This window comes from Miscanthus floridulus, chromosome 18, assembly GCF_019320115.1.
Source record: "Miscanthus floridulus cultivar M001 chromosome 18, ASM1932011v1, whole genome shotgun sequence".
Classification (NCBI taxonomy): Eukaryota; Viridiplantae; Streptophyta; class Magnoliopsida; order Poales; family Poaceae; genus Miscanthus; species Miscanthus floridulus.
The window spans coordinates 101,993,234-102,009,573 of record NC_089597.1 but is presented as its reverse complement, the minus strand read 5'-3'; positions in this window follow the sequence as shown (position 1 = coordinate 102,009,573).

Here is a 16,340-nt window from a genome sequence, read left to right as displayed (position 1 = left end):
AGAAAGAAGGTGCACAGATAAAATTCATTTAATAAATTATAAAATAGAACAACAAAATTTGGGCCTCCTGGGACTCGAACATGGGTCTCAGGGGCTAAGTTGAGGGGTCTTAACCGTTGCGCCAGTAGGAGGAGTTCGAAAGAAAACTAAAAGTTATCCTACTTAACACCTAACTGCTACACCACTTTACTGCCGGTTTAGAGAATGACCTGGCAGTGATATACCCCCATCACTATTGGTTTATCATCAAAACCAGCAGTGATGAGCTATTTCCTAAAGTAAATTAATAATTTATTAAATAGAACAAAAAAAATTTGCCGCCTGGGACTCGAACATCGGTCTCGGTGGCTAAGTTGAGTGGTCTTAACCGTTGCGCCAGTAGGAGGAGTTCGAAACAAAACAAAAAGTTATCCTACTTAACACCTAACTGCTACACCACATCATTGCCGGTTTGGGGAATGACCCGGCAGTGATGTACCCCATCATTGTCGGTTGTCGGTTTACAATCAAAACCGGCAGTGATGAGCTATTTCCCGAAGTAAATTATTAATTTAGAAAATAGAACAAAAAATTTTGGGCCACCTAGGACTCGAACATGGGTCTCGGGGGCTAAGTTGAGGGGTCTTAACCATTGCGCCAGTAGGAGGAGTTCGAAACAAAATGAAAAGTTATCCTACTTAACACCTAACTTGCTACGATGGCAGCAGGGCCCTTCACTGCCGGTTTTGGTTCTTCACAGTCGGTTGCTCGGACCGACACAAAAGGCTCCATTCACTGTCGGTTTTTAAACTAAAACCGACAGTGATGTGTAGATGCTCCTCACATGCCAATAGTGCTCCCACTTACCACAATAGTTGGAACACTTCTCCCACCTACCCCGACAACTTTAGTTCAGAAATAAAAATGTACCACGACTGCTAGCCCCTATAAAATGGCCCTTGGCCAAGAGCTAGCCTCTCCATGCATGTTGGTTTCAGCCAGGCCTTATTAGCCATGATACAAAGGTTTCCTCTCACAACAAACCACAGATATCATTATGTGTCGTAGTCCACCAAAATGGTGCATAGAAGAGGTACTAGAAGAATGCTACTGAAGATAGAGCAACACCAAAGATTGGAGATGCCACGAGGTTCATAGAGCCATCCATTATGGTGCACATCTGGAAAAAGGTCATGTACAGACAAGGCGGATTCATCGATGCCACCTTATCATCTCCAACCGGTATAGCTCGTAGACCACCTCGGTGCTGCTGTTTACCCCTAGTTAGTGCTAGAAGAATGCTACTGAGGTGGTTACATTATAATGTGTTGATACACATTGATTATAACATTGACCTGTACATAAATAGGTCTTTGTTATCATATTTGTAATTTATTTCTAATATTTTTGCTATTTTTTGATGTATTTCATTACTATCTAAATAAATATATCATTGTTGTTAAAACTTTCCTACTGTACTATCTAAATAAATATATCCTTTACATATATGCACCTTCACTCTCGGTTCTACTTACAAACCGGTAGTGATATTAACTTTCACTGTCGGTTCTACTTAAAAACCGGCAGTGATGTCCAGCCCCCTATATAAAACAAACCGCCGGCCACAAACATCGATCCCACCCACCCACGAACTCTCACAGTCTCATTTCTCATGTTTCACTCTCACTTCTCAAGAAATCCACTCTCTCTACGTGATTTGGTCATGGCTCCTGCATTTTTCAATGGTATTGATATGTTGTCTTCTCCAATATTCTATCTATATTCATTTGATCTATATTTATATTCATGTTTCTTTGCATTCTACACTTATATATATTCTTATTCCTTGCATTTGATCTATATTTAATTATGTTGCCACATTTTACTTGGAAGAATTTTTTGTGCATATATTTTATGTTCATATTTTTTTGGTATTTTATCGATCAGGTGGTATGAACAACAGACCTCCCCCACCACAAGAACCAGGTTTTCACCCTAGCGATGAGCCATTCGCTCCTAATGTGACCATTCCACGATTCTCTGTTCTAGCTATTGTATAAAATATTTTCCAACATCTTTTGTTTTTTTATGCTAACAAATAAGTGTAATTAGTTTAATATCATTGTTGCATACATATATGTCACAGACTATATCCCCAATAGATTGACTATGAACAACACTTAGCTAGTTCTTTATCTCGGACATCGTCGAGAACATGACATCTAATGCAAGTGGTCGGCTATGGACGTGTGAACTCAGTTTTTCCATCCCTTTGAGGGGTGCAAATCATCGGAACCATATCCACGAGATGGGAAGACAGAGCCCGGACATGATAAGTGCCCAATTCAGTGCCATGCGCATCTATTTAGAGGCACTTCGACGTATTTGTTATGATGTGCCTGATTTCTCGCACTTCAAGGCACTTGCTTTGAATGCTGGTAATATCCCCGTCCCGCAAGCAAGCGAATGGTTTGTGAGCTACAACCGTATGGATGTGGTAAAATGGTCACTTATACCTGAGTCGTGGTTATTTGTTGTTTATTATTGTAATAACATTCTGTAATTTTTTTTCTTTTTCTCTGCATGCAGATTGCGCTCTAGGACCTCACCTATGCAGCATGTGGCTTGTGGGCTGTTCTAGACCAAGCTACAAAGCAACTCGGGTACGATTAGGACTTCTGTAATGGTAACCTCGGCCAGCTCACTATAGAAGGACACCAATACTGCATAATGATTACTAACAGGGACAGTGGTCGTTCAGTAGGTTACATCTTTGACCGACCATTCTTTCGGTATTGTGAGGCATGAGAGAGTGCACTCATACGGGCATTGGACTTCATCGATACAAGTGGATACATAATCCGTGACATCAATTACCATATATGGCTACAAAGGCATGTTAGTGTGCGTGGTCTGGTCGAACCCGGTAGTAATTCCGATAGTAATTAATGTTTATTAGGTTGTTTTCAAGGTCGTAGTTTAATTGGGTTCTAATTTTAATTTGTACGACTTTGTGTGTTTAATTATTGTCATGCATATAATTTGTGTAACATTTGTTGGGCAACTAGAAATATACATTCCGGTGTCATATTCATCCCAAACTTTTTCTTAGGCTTCCACGTGCCACGTGTGAAGGAAACACCTAGTCTGGGATTTTTCAGAGATGGTTTGCTACTTTTTGAGGTTTAATTGAATTTTCGTGCGACGACACCGTTTAATTATAGGTTAAACTGAGTTTACCCACGAAAAGATCTGGAATGGTGCTAAACTTTTACACATGCTCTAATGTGCCCTAGGGATAAGAATTTTGTGGAGCTGGATGACAAAATCTATTGGGTCCAAGATGAAATTCACCCTCTTTTGTCTCATTCAGCACAGAGAAAAATATAATAAATAAAAAAACGATAAAAAAATCTCAGATCCTGTGTGGGGTCTTAATTTGGGTGTACATGCTTACCAAAAAAATTTCAAGCCATTTCAATATAGGCGGAGTATACATGCTTCATAGAGGTACAATGCCTTTTCATCGAACTATGACTATACACATAGGTTATCAAGGTTTCTATGGTTCATAGGCATTCTGGTGTCGTATTTGTCTCAAACTTTTTCTTAGGCTTGCACGTGCCATGTGTGAAGGAAACACCAAGTTTAGGATTTTCCGGAGATGGTTTGCTACTTTCTGAGGTTTAATTGAATTTTCACACGACGACACCATTTAATTATAGGTTGAACAGAGCCTACCCACGAAAAGATCTGGAATGGTGCCAAACTTTTACACAGGCTCTAATGTGGGGTCCAAGATGAAATTCACCCTCTTTTGTCTCATTTGGTACAGAGAAAAATATAATAAATAAAAAACTAATCAGAAAAACCTAAGATCCTGTGTGGGGTCTTAATTTGGGTGTACATGCTTGTCAAAAAAAATCAAGCCATTTCGACATAGGTAGAGTATACATGCTTCACAGAGGTACATGTGCCCTTTCATCGAACCATGACTATACACATAGGCTATCAAGGTTTCTGTGGATCATAGGCATTCCGGTGTCGTATTCGTCTCAAACTTTTTCTTAGGCTTGCACGTGCCACGTGTGAAGGAAACACCACGTTTGGGATTTTCCGGAGATGGTTTGCTACTATCTGAGATTTAATTAAATTTCCGCGCAACAACACCATTTAATTATAGGTTGAACTGAGTCTACCTATGAAAAGATCCGGAATGGTGCTAAACTTTTACAAAGGCTCTAATGTGCCCTAGGGATAAGAATTTTATGGAGGTGGATGAAAAAATCTATTGGATCCAAGATGAAATTCACCCTCTTTTGTCTCATTAGGCACAGAGAAAATATAATAAATATAAAAACTGATCAGAAAAATATAATAAATATAAAAAACTGATCAGAAAAACTGATGGTTAACTAGAAGTCAAATACAGAGTATGAAACCTCTGGGGCAGCAATCTAACTAGGGTTCCACCAAAAGTTTAAATCGCACAACTAGAAATTAGGGTTCTATCTAGGATCTAACACAGAAAGCAAAACTAAAGCTAGGTTACCATGGAAATGGAACAACCCACACAAACACCGCCGATTCTCGCGGGGAGACTCAAAAAAAGGAAAAACGGAAATGCGCACCTTGCACCGCATTCGGATCAAGATGGTGCGGGCATGAATCTAGTGCAGGATTCGGACGTGAATGTAGATGCGTGGAGCCTAGTTGCGGCCACTTACCTGGACTCACGACGCTTCCCCTGGATTGGATTCAGATGCGAGAGCACGATTAGAGGATTGCTTCGGTGCTTCCGCTTCAACTGCAGTAGTTGCTGGCCTCCTCTTCGAAGCGTCGAGCAGCCGGAATGGCGACGAGCCGAGGACCCTGCGTCGTCGGCGTGTGGGGTGGGATGCCGGGGGCCTGGCGTGGGGCACCAGGAGCCTGCATCGTTAGCCGCGAGGGCGGGCGCCGGGGGCCGGGTGCGGGACGCCGAGCGCCGGGGGCTGGTGTGGGCGGGCACGGGCGCGGGACCGGTGGCGGAGCCGGCGGTGGAAACCCTAGGGTAGGGAGGAGCAGGCGCGCGGGGTAGCCTGACGGCGTCGGAGGAAGAAGACAGCGCCCAACTCGTTTTCTCCCATGCGCCCTCCTATTTATACTCGGGACTATTTCTAGGAGCGGTTCCTGATCTAGCCGCCCCTACAAATGCATTTATAGGGGCGGTTCCTGATCCAGCCGCCCCTACAAATGCATTTGTAGGGGCGGTTCCTGATCCAACCGCCCCTACAAATATTTTCTATTTTTTAAATTATAAATTCTATATTTTTTATATCATAAAAACACAAAGTAATATAAAAAATTGTGTATATGCACAAATATAATATTTTGTATTATTCTATATATGAATAAATATATATATATATAAACAATTATAGTCAAAACAATATAGAAAACAAAAAAACAAAAATTAAAATTTGAATTTTAAAACTTTGACTATATTTTTATGACATTAAATGAAATAAAATGAAAATATTGCAAACATAAAAGTTGTATAACTCATCAACATGTACAACTTTTATTTTGGTCATCTTGTCATGTGACTTTGTTTGAACGATTCAAATTTTGAAATTCAAGTAATTTCAACTTGAAACAATATTTTGAAAGAGTAAATGATTTCAGATGAAAAACTCATGAATACCAAAGTTGTAGAACTCATCAATATGTACAAGTTTTATTTTGATCATATTTTCATTTGACCAAATTTGAACAGTTGAAATTTTGAATTTCACTAAATGACAACTTCAAACAAGATTTTAAAACCTTAAATGATTTCAACAATAAAAGTCATGAACATAAAAGTTGTTGAACTCCTCACTATCTACAACTTTTATTTAGGTCACTTCTTCATGTGACAAAGTATTAGTAAACATTGTTCATAAATTCACATATGACTCAGTTTCATGAACTATACGAGAAACATGTTGATTTGTGAATAATGTTTACTATTACTTTGTCAGATGAAGAAATGATCAAAATAAAAGTTGTAGATCTTGATGAGTTATACAACTTTGGTATTCATCACTTTTTCAGCTGAAATCATTTAATGGTTGAAAATCTCGTTCGAACTTATCATTTTTTTTTAAATTTGAAAATTTGAAGTGCTCAAACTTTGTCAAATGAAAAGAATGACCAAATCAACACACTAACTTGATAGGGCAAGATTTTAGAAAATTTTAGGGAAAAATCATCACATTTGGAGTTAGTATGAGGGAGAAAGACTAGTTACAAATTTTACCTAGAGATTAAAAAGAAAATTCACTAAATGATTTCAGAAAATAACAGCTTCAAACCTAATTTTCAAACATTAAATGATTTCAGCTGTAAATGTGATGAATATAAAAGTTGTATAACTCATCAAGATCTCCTACTTTTATTTTGGTCATTTCTTCATTTCATAAAGTGTTAAGTGATTTCATAAAGTTTTAGTAGTAATAGAGTGGATGTTCAAATAGAGTCATCTGGATGTTGCAAAGGGTAGTCTCACACACATGCATAAAATGTAGTCTCACACACATACAAAAATATGTAGTCTTACACACGTACATAAATATATAGTCTCACACGCATGCATAAATGAAGTCTTACAAACACACACTTACACAAACACTCCACATTCAACAACTAGCTAGCCCGCTGTAATGACTTTCCCTTTGACACATTTTCGTTCACATGGCATTATGTCTTTGGGGAGGTTCTTTTCCACAACACTGATCTTCTTAGGAAAGTCTGTGAATAGCGGCATCTCATTGTAGTTATTGTAAGCTTCAACATCGTCCACGCCATCACCTCCAATAATGTGCTATTTCTCAGAGGCAACCACGTGCTTTGTCTTCTTCTTCGGGGGGAGGTTACTTTGTGGGTCAGACATATAGAAAACTTGTGCGACACGTGAAGCGAGCACCCAAGGGTCATTTTGGTAGCCTAGATTCTCGAGGTCCAGGACTCTCAATCTGATCTTGTTCAGTTGGTGTTGTTTGATCTAGCGGCATCAAAACAGGGTCACCGTTATATCCCTTCCATAGTCAAGTTCCCATATCTCTTCAATGATGCCAAAGTATTGGATCTTTCGCCCCAATCCATCGAGAGCCTCTATTCGAACGCCGCTATTTTAATTCACATATTTACTATCCTTTGCGTGGGTATAGTACATATACCCATTGATGTCATAAGCATTTCAAGATGTCACTTGTCTCGATGGCCCCTCCACCAACCTACTGATGGTAATAGAGCCTATGGTTTCTCTAGGCAGTATATTTTGGTCCTTCAACCATGTAGTTAGTCGTTGCTTGTGTTGTTTCATGACCCAATCATCCGAACGGCTATTTCTCTCCGCCATAATGATAGCCAAGTGTTCATCAATGTACGGTTGCATCAGTTGTGTACTCTGCAAGACACTATAATGCACTTGACTCACCTCTTTGTAATCATGGTCAATGAACACTTTTCTACCACTGGTGCCCTACTTAGCCAGCCTACCCTTGTGATGAGAATCGGGTTTACCAATCCCTTTCTATACTTTTAGGTACTCTTGATAGCACTCGACGACTTCTTCAGTACTATAACCCTCTATCATGGAGCCCTCTAGGTATGCTCGATTATGCACGTATCGACTTAGAACCGACATGAACCACTCGTAGGACCACATTTCATGCAAGTAGCAAGGGCCTAGCGCATGTATTTGATGAATCATGTGAATCATGAGATGTGGCATTATATCAAAAAAACTAGGAGGTAAACACATCTCTAGTTGGTTTTGTGTCTCCGCCACAAATTCATGTAGGTCACTCAGCTCTTGCTTGCCAATTGTCTTCTGTGAGATGTTTGAAAAGAAGTAGCACATGCGGGTGATGGCCATTTTCAAGAACTCTGGCTTTATAGCCCTGATTGCAATAGGTAGAAACACTGTCAGCATCACATGGCAATCATGAGCCTTGTAGTGTGTTATTGACAAGTCCTTCATCGACACTAGCTTCTTCACATTTGCTGAAAACACAGTCGGGACTTTGATCCCCCTCAGGAAAGTACATATAACACTACTACAGAATATTTATCTGTGTCGGGCGTTTTGCGTTTTCCGCGGCGGGCAAACTGGTCCGCCGGCGTCGAAAGGCCACGGTAAATCGTGGCTTCACGCGGCGGACAGCTTTGCCCGCCGCAGTTATTCGATTTACCGCGGCGGCCACATAAGAACGCCCGCCGCGGTTATTCGATTTACCGCGGCGGCCACATAAGAACGCCCGCCGCGGCAAATCGTTCAGGAAAAACAAAAAAAAAACAAAAAAAGCCCACACGGGCTTGGATCCGGGCCGCACTGAACCTAGATCCCGCCGCCGCCGTCGATTGGATCCGCCGCAGCTCCAACCCGCCGCACCGCCGGAGGGAGAGGAAGGGCCGGGGTGGGCGCCACGCCCACCGAATCTGCGCCGCCGTCGATTGGGTGGGAGGGAGACGACGCCCCGCCATGGATCCGCCACGCCGCTGCTCGCCACCGTGCGCGGAGGAGCACCCGTCACCCGCTGCTCGCCACCGTCGTCGAGGATCTGCAAGGGTGCGAGTGTGAGAGGGACAAGATCCACCATTGATCTGAGAGAGAAGAAAGAGGGCTCCACACCTTGCGCCGGATCCGCCGCTGCCGCCGGGGCCTCCATGCCGGCGTCGGGGCCTCCACGCCGGCCGGAGGAGGGAGAGGAAGGGGCGCCGTCGGGGCCTCCACCGCCGGCCGAAGGAGGGAGAGGAAGGGGCGCCGTCGGGGCCTCCACCGCCGCCGTCGGGGCGGCCTGACCTGGAGCGCATGGGGAGGAAGAGAGTGGGGAGGAAGAGAGGCCGACTGCGCCTAAGTATACCTATATATACGTGTAGGGCTTTTCCGTGGCGGGCTTTCAACGTTGTCCGCCACGGTAAATTGATTTACCGTGGCGGACACCTTACGATGTCCGCCACGGTAAAAAGGGTATTTACCGCGGCGGGCATCTTAATATGTCCGCCACGGTAAATCGATTTACCGTGGCGGACACCTTACGATGTCCGCCACGGTAAATAGGGTATTTACCGTGTCCACCACGGTAAATAGGGTATTTACCGTGGCGGGCATATTAAGATGCCCGCCACGGTAAATCGATTTACCGTGGCGGGCAAAAGTGACCGCTGTGGTAAATAAAAAATGCCCGCCGCGGTAAATCGTGGGATTTACCGCAGCGGGCAAAAATAGGTGCCCGCCACGGAGTGTAAAAGTGCAACGCTGCGCATATTCGTTTGTGTAGTAGTGTAACTCTCTTCTTGTCTGGTGTTAGGTTGAAGCACGTCGTGGGCAGAGTGTATTTTCCATTAGCCTCAGGTACCGAGTGAAGCTGTGGCATCACGTTTAGCTACACCATGTCTTTCTGTGCTTTTAGACCATCCTTTGACTTGCATGTGTCCATCAATGTAGCAATGAGACTCTCAAAGACATTCTTCTGCACGTGCATAGCATCAATGGCACGGGGGACCTCCAAGTTTGCCCAATAAGGCAGATACTGAAAGAAGATCGATTGTTTCTTGAAAGGTACGCCTTCAACAGGAGGTGTGCTTCTATCTCTGTTCGTCCCATCCAGATTCTTCTTTCCATAGATGACGCGTATGTTTTTCACCATTCTGTACACGTGTTCTCCATTATGACGTCTCTCCGGAGGGGGTTCAATCTTTAGGGCGTTGTCATAAAATCTAAAGAATAATTTGCTACGGTACTTGTGACTTGTCTTTAAGAAGCGTCGGTTCCTTAGGTAAACTATCTTCTTGGATGCATCCAGGTACACCCATGTAGTACCATGTAAGCAAACCAAGCATCCTGTCTTCCCTTTGATCTATCTAGACAAAGCAAACAGCGCAGGGTAATCATTGGTATTAACAAATATTATTGCTCTACATATGAAGTCCTCCTTTCGGAACGCATCGTACATCTGCTCCCCATGCCTCCATAGCCTCTCCATTTCTTGCATCAAAGGCTCGAGGAACACGTCTATATCAATGCCTGGTTGTTTAGGGCCAGAAATAAGAATAGTGAGGAGAAGGTACTTTCTCTTCTGACACAACCATGTTGGGATGTTTTACATGGTCAAGATCACTGGCCATGTGATGTGGTCGCTCATCTTCTCCTTAAAGGGATTCATTCCATCGGTGCTCAAGCCAAACCGTATATTCCTTGGGTCATCGCTGAATTCTTTGTGCTTCTCATCAAACCTTTGCCACTAACTACAATCAGCCGGGTGTGCAATCTTATCATCATCCACCTTGCGCTCATCATCCCACCATGTCATGAGTGCGGCTTCTTTAGGGTTTAGAAAGATACGTCTCAAGCGGTCGGTCACTGGCAGGTACCACATTATCAAGGCAGGAATTCTTCTCTGTTTTGCATCGTTGCCTAATGGAGTGTCCTCTGGGGGCTGAGATTCTTGTACCACCTTTTTTGTACCCTTCTTATTCCTCTTTTTCCCCGTGGAGGATTCGTCCCCACCATAAAGGTCATTGTTCTTGTACCGGCTGGCCCCACACCGGGGATATTTATCCAGTGACTTGAACGTTTCGCCATGAAAAAGTATACAGTGGTTGGGGCATGCATGGATTTTTTTCAACCCCCATTGTCAATGGATTTATGACCTTCTTCGCTTGGTATGTGTTGGCGGGAACTGAGTTTGGTTGTGGCAGCACCCATGACAGGAGATGCAATAGATCATTAAAACTACAGTCTGACCAGCCATACTTAGCCTTCAGGATGAGCAGCTCAAGCACAAAACGTACCAATGTCCAATGTGTCGGACAACTCTTTTCAACACCATACATAGTCTCATTCGATGCTTTTGTCACCATTTCCAAATTTTCTAAACCTTTTGAGCTATTTAGTAAAATCTCTGGTCCAATGGCTCGAATCATGTCCTCCAAATCATCTTCATCCCCGACACATGCTCTACCATTATTATTGGCACCACCTTCGTCGTTACCATCCCAACCACCAGCATCACCATCTTGTTCATTGCTAAACTCGAAATCCATTCGTGCATCAAGCTCTACTGAATATTGAGACAGAGATTCTATGGTTTCATCATCGTATTCGTCCTCATCCTCGTCATTAACAATAACCGTTTCACCATGATGAATACACACTGTGTAGTCCTCAATAAATTCTCGCATAATCAAATATGATCTGATGATAGTCACATCTGTCCATGTCATACGGTTCTTGCAATCTTTATATGGGCAAATAATTATATCCTTATTCTCTTTCAATATCGTTGCATGCTTCTTTGCGGCTTCAATAAATTTATCCACCTCTTCACGGAAACCTGTCTTGAACCTTAACGAACCATACATCTAAGAGTTCCTGTACTCCATCTTTTACAACAACAACAAAACAAACATTAAAGGACTACTTATTCAGATATATATAAAAATGAAATAAATTAATAATTACTTGAGAATAATTGTATATACTTCAGATATATATATGAATATAAATCTAATATAATTACATGAAGCATACAAACACACCATAGTAGAGGAAAATTAATTAATGGCCCATTTATCCATAAATAATTAAAATACATATTTATTGATTACAATAAACAATTTTAAAGACAACAATTAGCAACAATTATACTTTACCCAATATCTTTCATACAAACCCTGGTCCAATTTCATCAAACATAAATTTGCAAAAATGAAATTAATAAAAAAACCAAACCCTAGATCCAGATCCACACGCACATGAAATATCCATAAAACTAATTAATTGTTCACTAAAATTAAGAAACATGGATCAAATAAGGGTATGATCTTATTCTCCTCCCTAATTTACCCTAGTACATTTAAAACTTGGATCTAATTTGCTTCATAAGTAGCTCAAGCACCATAGAAGAGAGAAAAAAACAAAACTCTAATTACTCACTAACCAACCAATAAAACTTCAAAAAAAGTGTGGAATAGTATTTTCTTACGTTCTACAGCGTCTCCACCAAAGGATTTGAGACCAAAACCTTCTCCCCTTAGTAGAGCAATTTTTGGGAGGTGCCTAAGGCCTCCCCACTTTTCTTTCACGGGTTGGAGTGAGTGACCCGAGAAGGAAGAAGGTGCTGCAGCTGTTTTATATATGGGTCATTTGTAGGGGCAGATGGTGATTGAGCCACGCCTACAAATCGGAGCTATATATACGTCGCCCCTACAAATAGCAACTCTAGGAGCGACTGGTGATTAAGTCGCCCCTACAAATCAGACCCTATTTGTAGGGGCGGCTGGTATCACTAGCCGCCTCTGTTGTTCCATTTGTAGAGGCGGCTGGTGTCTGGGCATCCGAGCACGTCACTGTAGGGACGGCTCCATCACCAACCGCCCCTACAAAAAAATCGAACCGTTGCTAAAAATCGTTTTTTTACGTAGTGGATCGATCATCTTAAGTCATGCAAGCATCATTAATTGACGATGGATGATTAAGTCCAACATACATGCTAGAACTACTACCTTATAGCTGGCTACAAAATAACTTATTCTGTAGGCACTTTTAGTTACGAAAATTACTATGTTAATTTACGAGATTATATTAACTCCTTACTAAGTGATTTACTATAACGTTATAGTAAATATCCCCGTGTGTTATAGTAACCCAACTATCGTAAATATGTATTGACATTATCATAAATGGAGGTGGCTACAGAATAACTTATTTTGTATTTTGTAGCTGGCTACTGAATATATATATATATATATATATATATATATATATATATATATATATATATATAGTATGCTAATTAATATCAGCCTTGAATATGATGTCACAAGCATAGTCGCACGACCGGCTGAAATATTGGTCTCGCCAGCCTGCAAAAGATCCTGAGAAATATTAATCAGCATACTCACTAATCGCACGCATATTCAATAATCGTACTCATACTCACTAATCGCACGCATCCTGCATCCATAAAGGCCCCGTTCGCTGGTCTGAATTTTGGCTGAAACTGGCTGAAAAACACTGTTCCGGCTGAATTGTTGTGAGAGAAAAACACTGTTATGGCTGAAAAAACAAGCCGAACAAGCCAAATTTAAGACAAGCGAACGGGGCCAGAGAATTACGAAGTGCTCCAAATAGTTACGTGCATAGTGCTCAAATAGTAAAGAAGTCTAGTGCTTGAGCCACTCTCTGGTGAGTGCTCGCGCACTGTTCATATTCCGAATTTGAATAGTAGCGAGTATTTTAAATAGTGCCGCGAATTTGAATAGTGAACGCTGAATTTGAATAGTACTGTGAATAGTAACTCGAAATTTTAAAATTTGAATTTTGAGTTCGAGTTTGTTCTAACAGTAATATATATTACACTACTATATTTATCAGGAAGATTATTTAGTATCTGCTATGTACCAAAGTAAACCATGCATGCATGCAAGGCAACGTGTGAAAATGAAAGACTTAAGGTAGAAAACTATGGCTAGCTAGGTACGCAGTAGTAGTACAGCAAGAAGGTAGGAGTTGTCGTGCACCAGGTAGGTTAATAAGAAATTACTGACTGACTAACTGCATGGCGCCGGCGGCGTATCTGAATTCTGAGAGCGACACTACCTGTGTTCGTGAAAAGGGCCTGTTTAGATTCCAAAAAATTTTGCGTAGTACCCGTCACATCGAATTTTGCGGCACATGCATAGAGTACTAAATGTAGACGAAAAAAAAACTAATTGCACAGTTGGGTGAGAAATCGCGAGACGAAACTTTTGAACCTAATTAGTCCATAATTAGACACTAATTACCAAATACAAACGAAATGCTACAGTGAGCCAAAATCCAAAAAAAATTAGATCTAAACAGGGCCTAATTTCGTTCTCCTATGTGACCCGTGTTCCTGGTGAAAAGACTAACGGTGTCTCTCTCTCTTGTCGCTGGTGTCGCAGTCGCCGAAACCGACTGGGAGGAGCAGCCGGTCAAGGACGCCGTGGCGAAGATTTCACACGTACCTCGACGTCAGCGTCTACGGCGCCCAGCTCGGCGCCAGAGACGCTAGCGCCGAGACGTGTTAGCTCGGCGTCAGCATCGATGGCGCCGAGTTAAGGGTCCAGATTCTAAAATCTTTCCGCCAAGAGCGTATTTGTGAAAAACTTTTAAAAATAGGACTAAAAATTAAAAAAAATGGCAAAATCAACTCCACAACAATTAGCAATCGATTGCTCCTGTGGACTCCACATTAGATCTCTCAAGCCACCGCCCGTTGTCACCCACAACCTCCCCAAGCCTCCATTGACATTACTGGCAGCTGGAGTTTTGCAACCTATACCCGCTCAACGAACACACTAAATCACATCCGCATCTCATTGTCGGCGAGAAACTTGGGTCGCTCATTAACCACGAACTTCAAGTGCTCCTTGTAAAGACCTCTGCGCGTTACGCCCTAAACTAGATCACTTCAAAACTTGAATTATATTTGAATTGTTTATGAACATGGATCTAGCTATAAATGGAATGCCCCAAACATCGCGCTCAAAGTATTCTTTTTTATAATAGTACAACAAACATTTAAACCCGAGTTATTGTTGTATTAATTTTTTTTCTGTTGCAGCACACGGGCACGATTCTAGTAATTGCTAATCCAAGTGAAAATAACATATAACTAATAAAAAAATAAAAGATAAAATCAAAATAACTGGCCGGCCTGAATGAGAAGCCCAGTCTCAGGTCAGCATCTTTATTGGGCTTATCCGTTGTATTTCCCAATGGCTACGACGCTAGCGGGCCCATTTGGGCCTCAACAAAAGCTGGGCCTTACTCATGCTTTGGTGGTGAATACTTGTGAGTTCATCGCATAACAATGATGCAACCATGAGATCATCTGCTTAATCAAGGCATTATATTACTTGGCCCCTTGATTATTAGATGCCATCGAGAACCTGGAACATAGCAGGTCAGAAGTCTGGAGTGAACACATTCGAGCTAAGTGGTGGCGAGATGATGTGGGAATATATTCTCGGCTTGCTTTTTGACACACTTGAGCTGCCTCCTCAGCAGAGAATAAAGGTAACTTCCGTCTGCTTCCTTGCTAAGCTTATAGTTATAGCCTTATACAATGCTACAAGCACGCCATGTGTGCTGTACTGTAGCCCTGCGGTTCTTTGTTATTTCGGTGTAAGTAGCTCAGAAATTCTCCATCCATTTAACCATGCCTTAGTACTTCCTCTAGTCAAGAAATAGGTGACCCTGCGCGGGTGAAGATTGAAAGGGGAAAACACTGATATGGTTAACCCACAACTTTAGTTACGGTGTACTTCGCCGTAACTAGAAGATGGTTTCAAATTGTAGCTAAAACTCTGTTGTGAGATCAATCCTACATCGGTAATGCTAGGAATCAGGCGTCCGTCCAATGTCGGTAGACCTGGCGTCCACAAGGCTATCTATCCTATCCGGTCCTATCCGCCCTCCGGTCGCTGCACATTAAAAAAAACGCATCACCGTGACTGCGCTCTGCGACCGCGCTCCGCCGCGCCTCCCGCCAGCCTTCCTCGATCTCCACCGCCGCGACGTGCCCCCTCCGGACCACGCAGCCTCTGCTGCCTCGCCGCGCGAGGTCACACCCTGCTGTTGTCGGCTCCACCGCGAGCACCACTCTTCGCGGGCACCCCATGCGCCCCTATCACCGGGGGCAGCACCGCCGCTCAGAGGGGGCCGCACAGCCGCCCACCCGGTATCATTCTCCTTCTCCACCGTGACCGCACAACCGACAGCCGGATCCCGCTGTGCAGTGCTTCGCTCGCCTAGCTGCCAGGTTTTGCTAAAAGCGCATGTTGCAAGTGTATATTTTAAGTGTTTGAGATGTTTCAGAGGTATGTTGCAAGTGTTTCAGATGGATGTTGCAAAAGTGGATCGAGATGTTGCATGTGTTGCAACGGTTGTACACGTATGTTGTAAAGGTCTGTTAACAATATTTCATCTGTGTTTTCGGAGGTATGTTGTAAGTGTGTTTATCTAGATGTTGCATATGTTTCACACATATGTTGCATGTGTTTTATCTAGGTGTTGCGTATGTTTGCAAAGGTTTTCAAGTGTTTTCAGGCGTGTTTTTTTCAAGTGTTTCAGAATAATGGTGTAACTGTGTGTTTCAAATGTTTCAGTTGTTTTAGACAAATGTTGCAAATATGTGTTTCAAATGTTGCAGTCGTTTTAGACATATTTTACAAGTGTTTTATCTGAATGTTGCATATGTTGCAGTGGTTACACATATGTTGCAAGCATATATTCCAAATGTTTCATCTGTTTTAGACGTATATTGCATCAAGCCCTCCATGTTACAAGGGTGGGCGAGCGCCGGGGG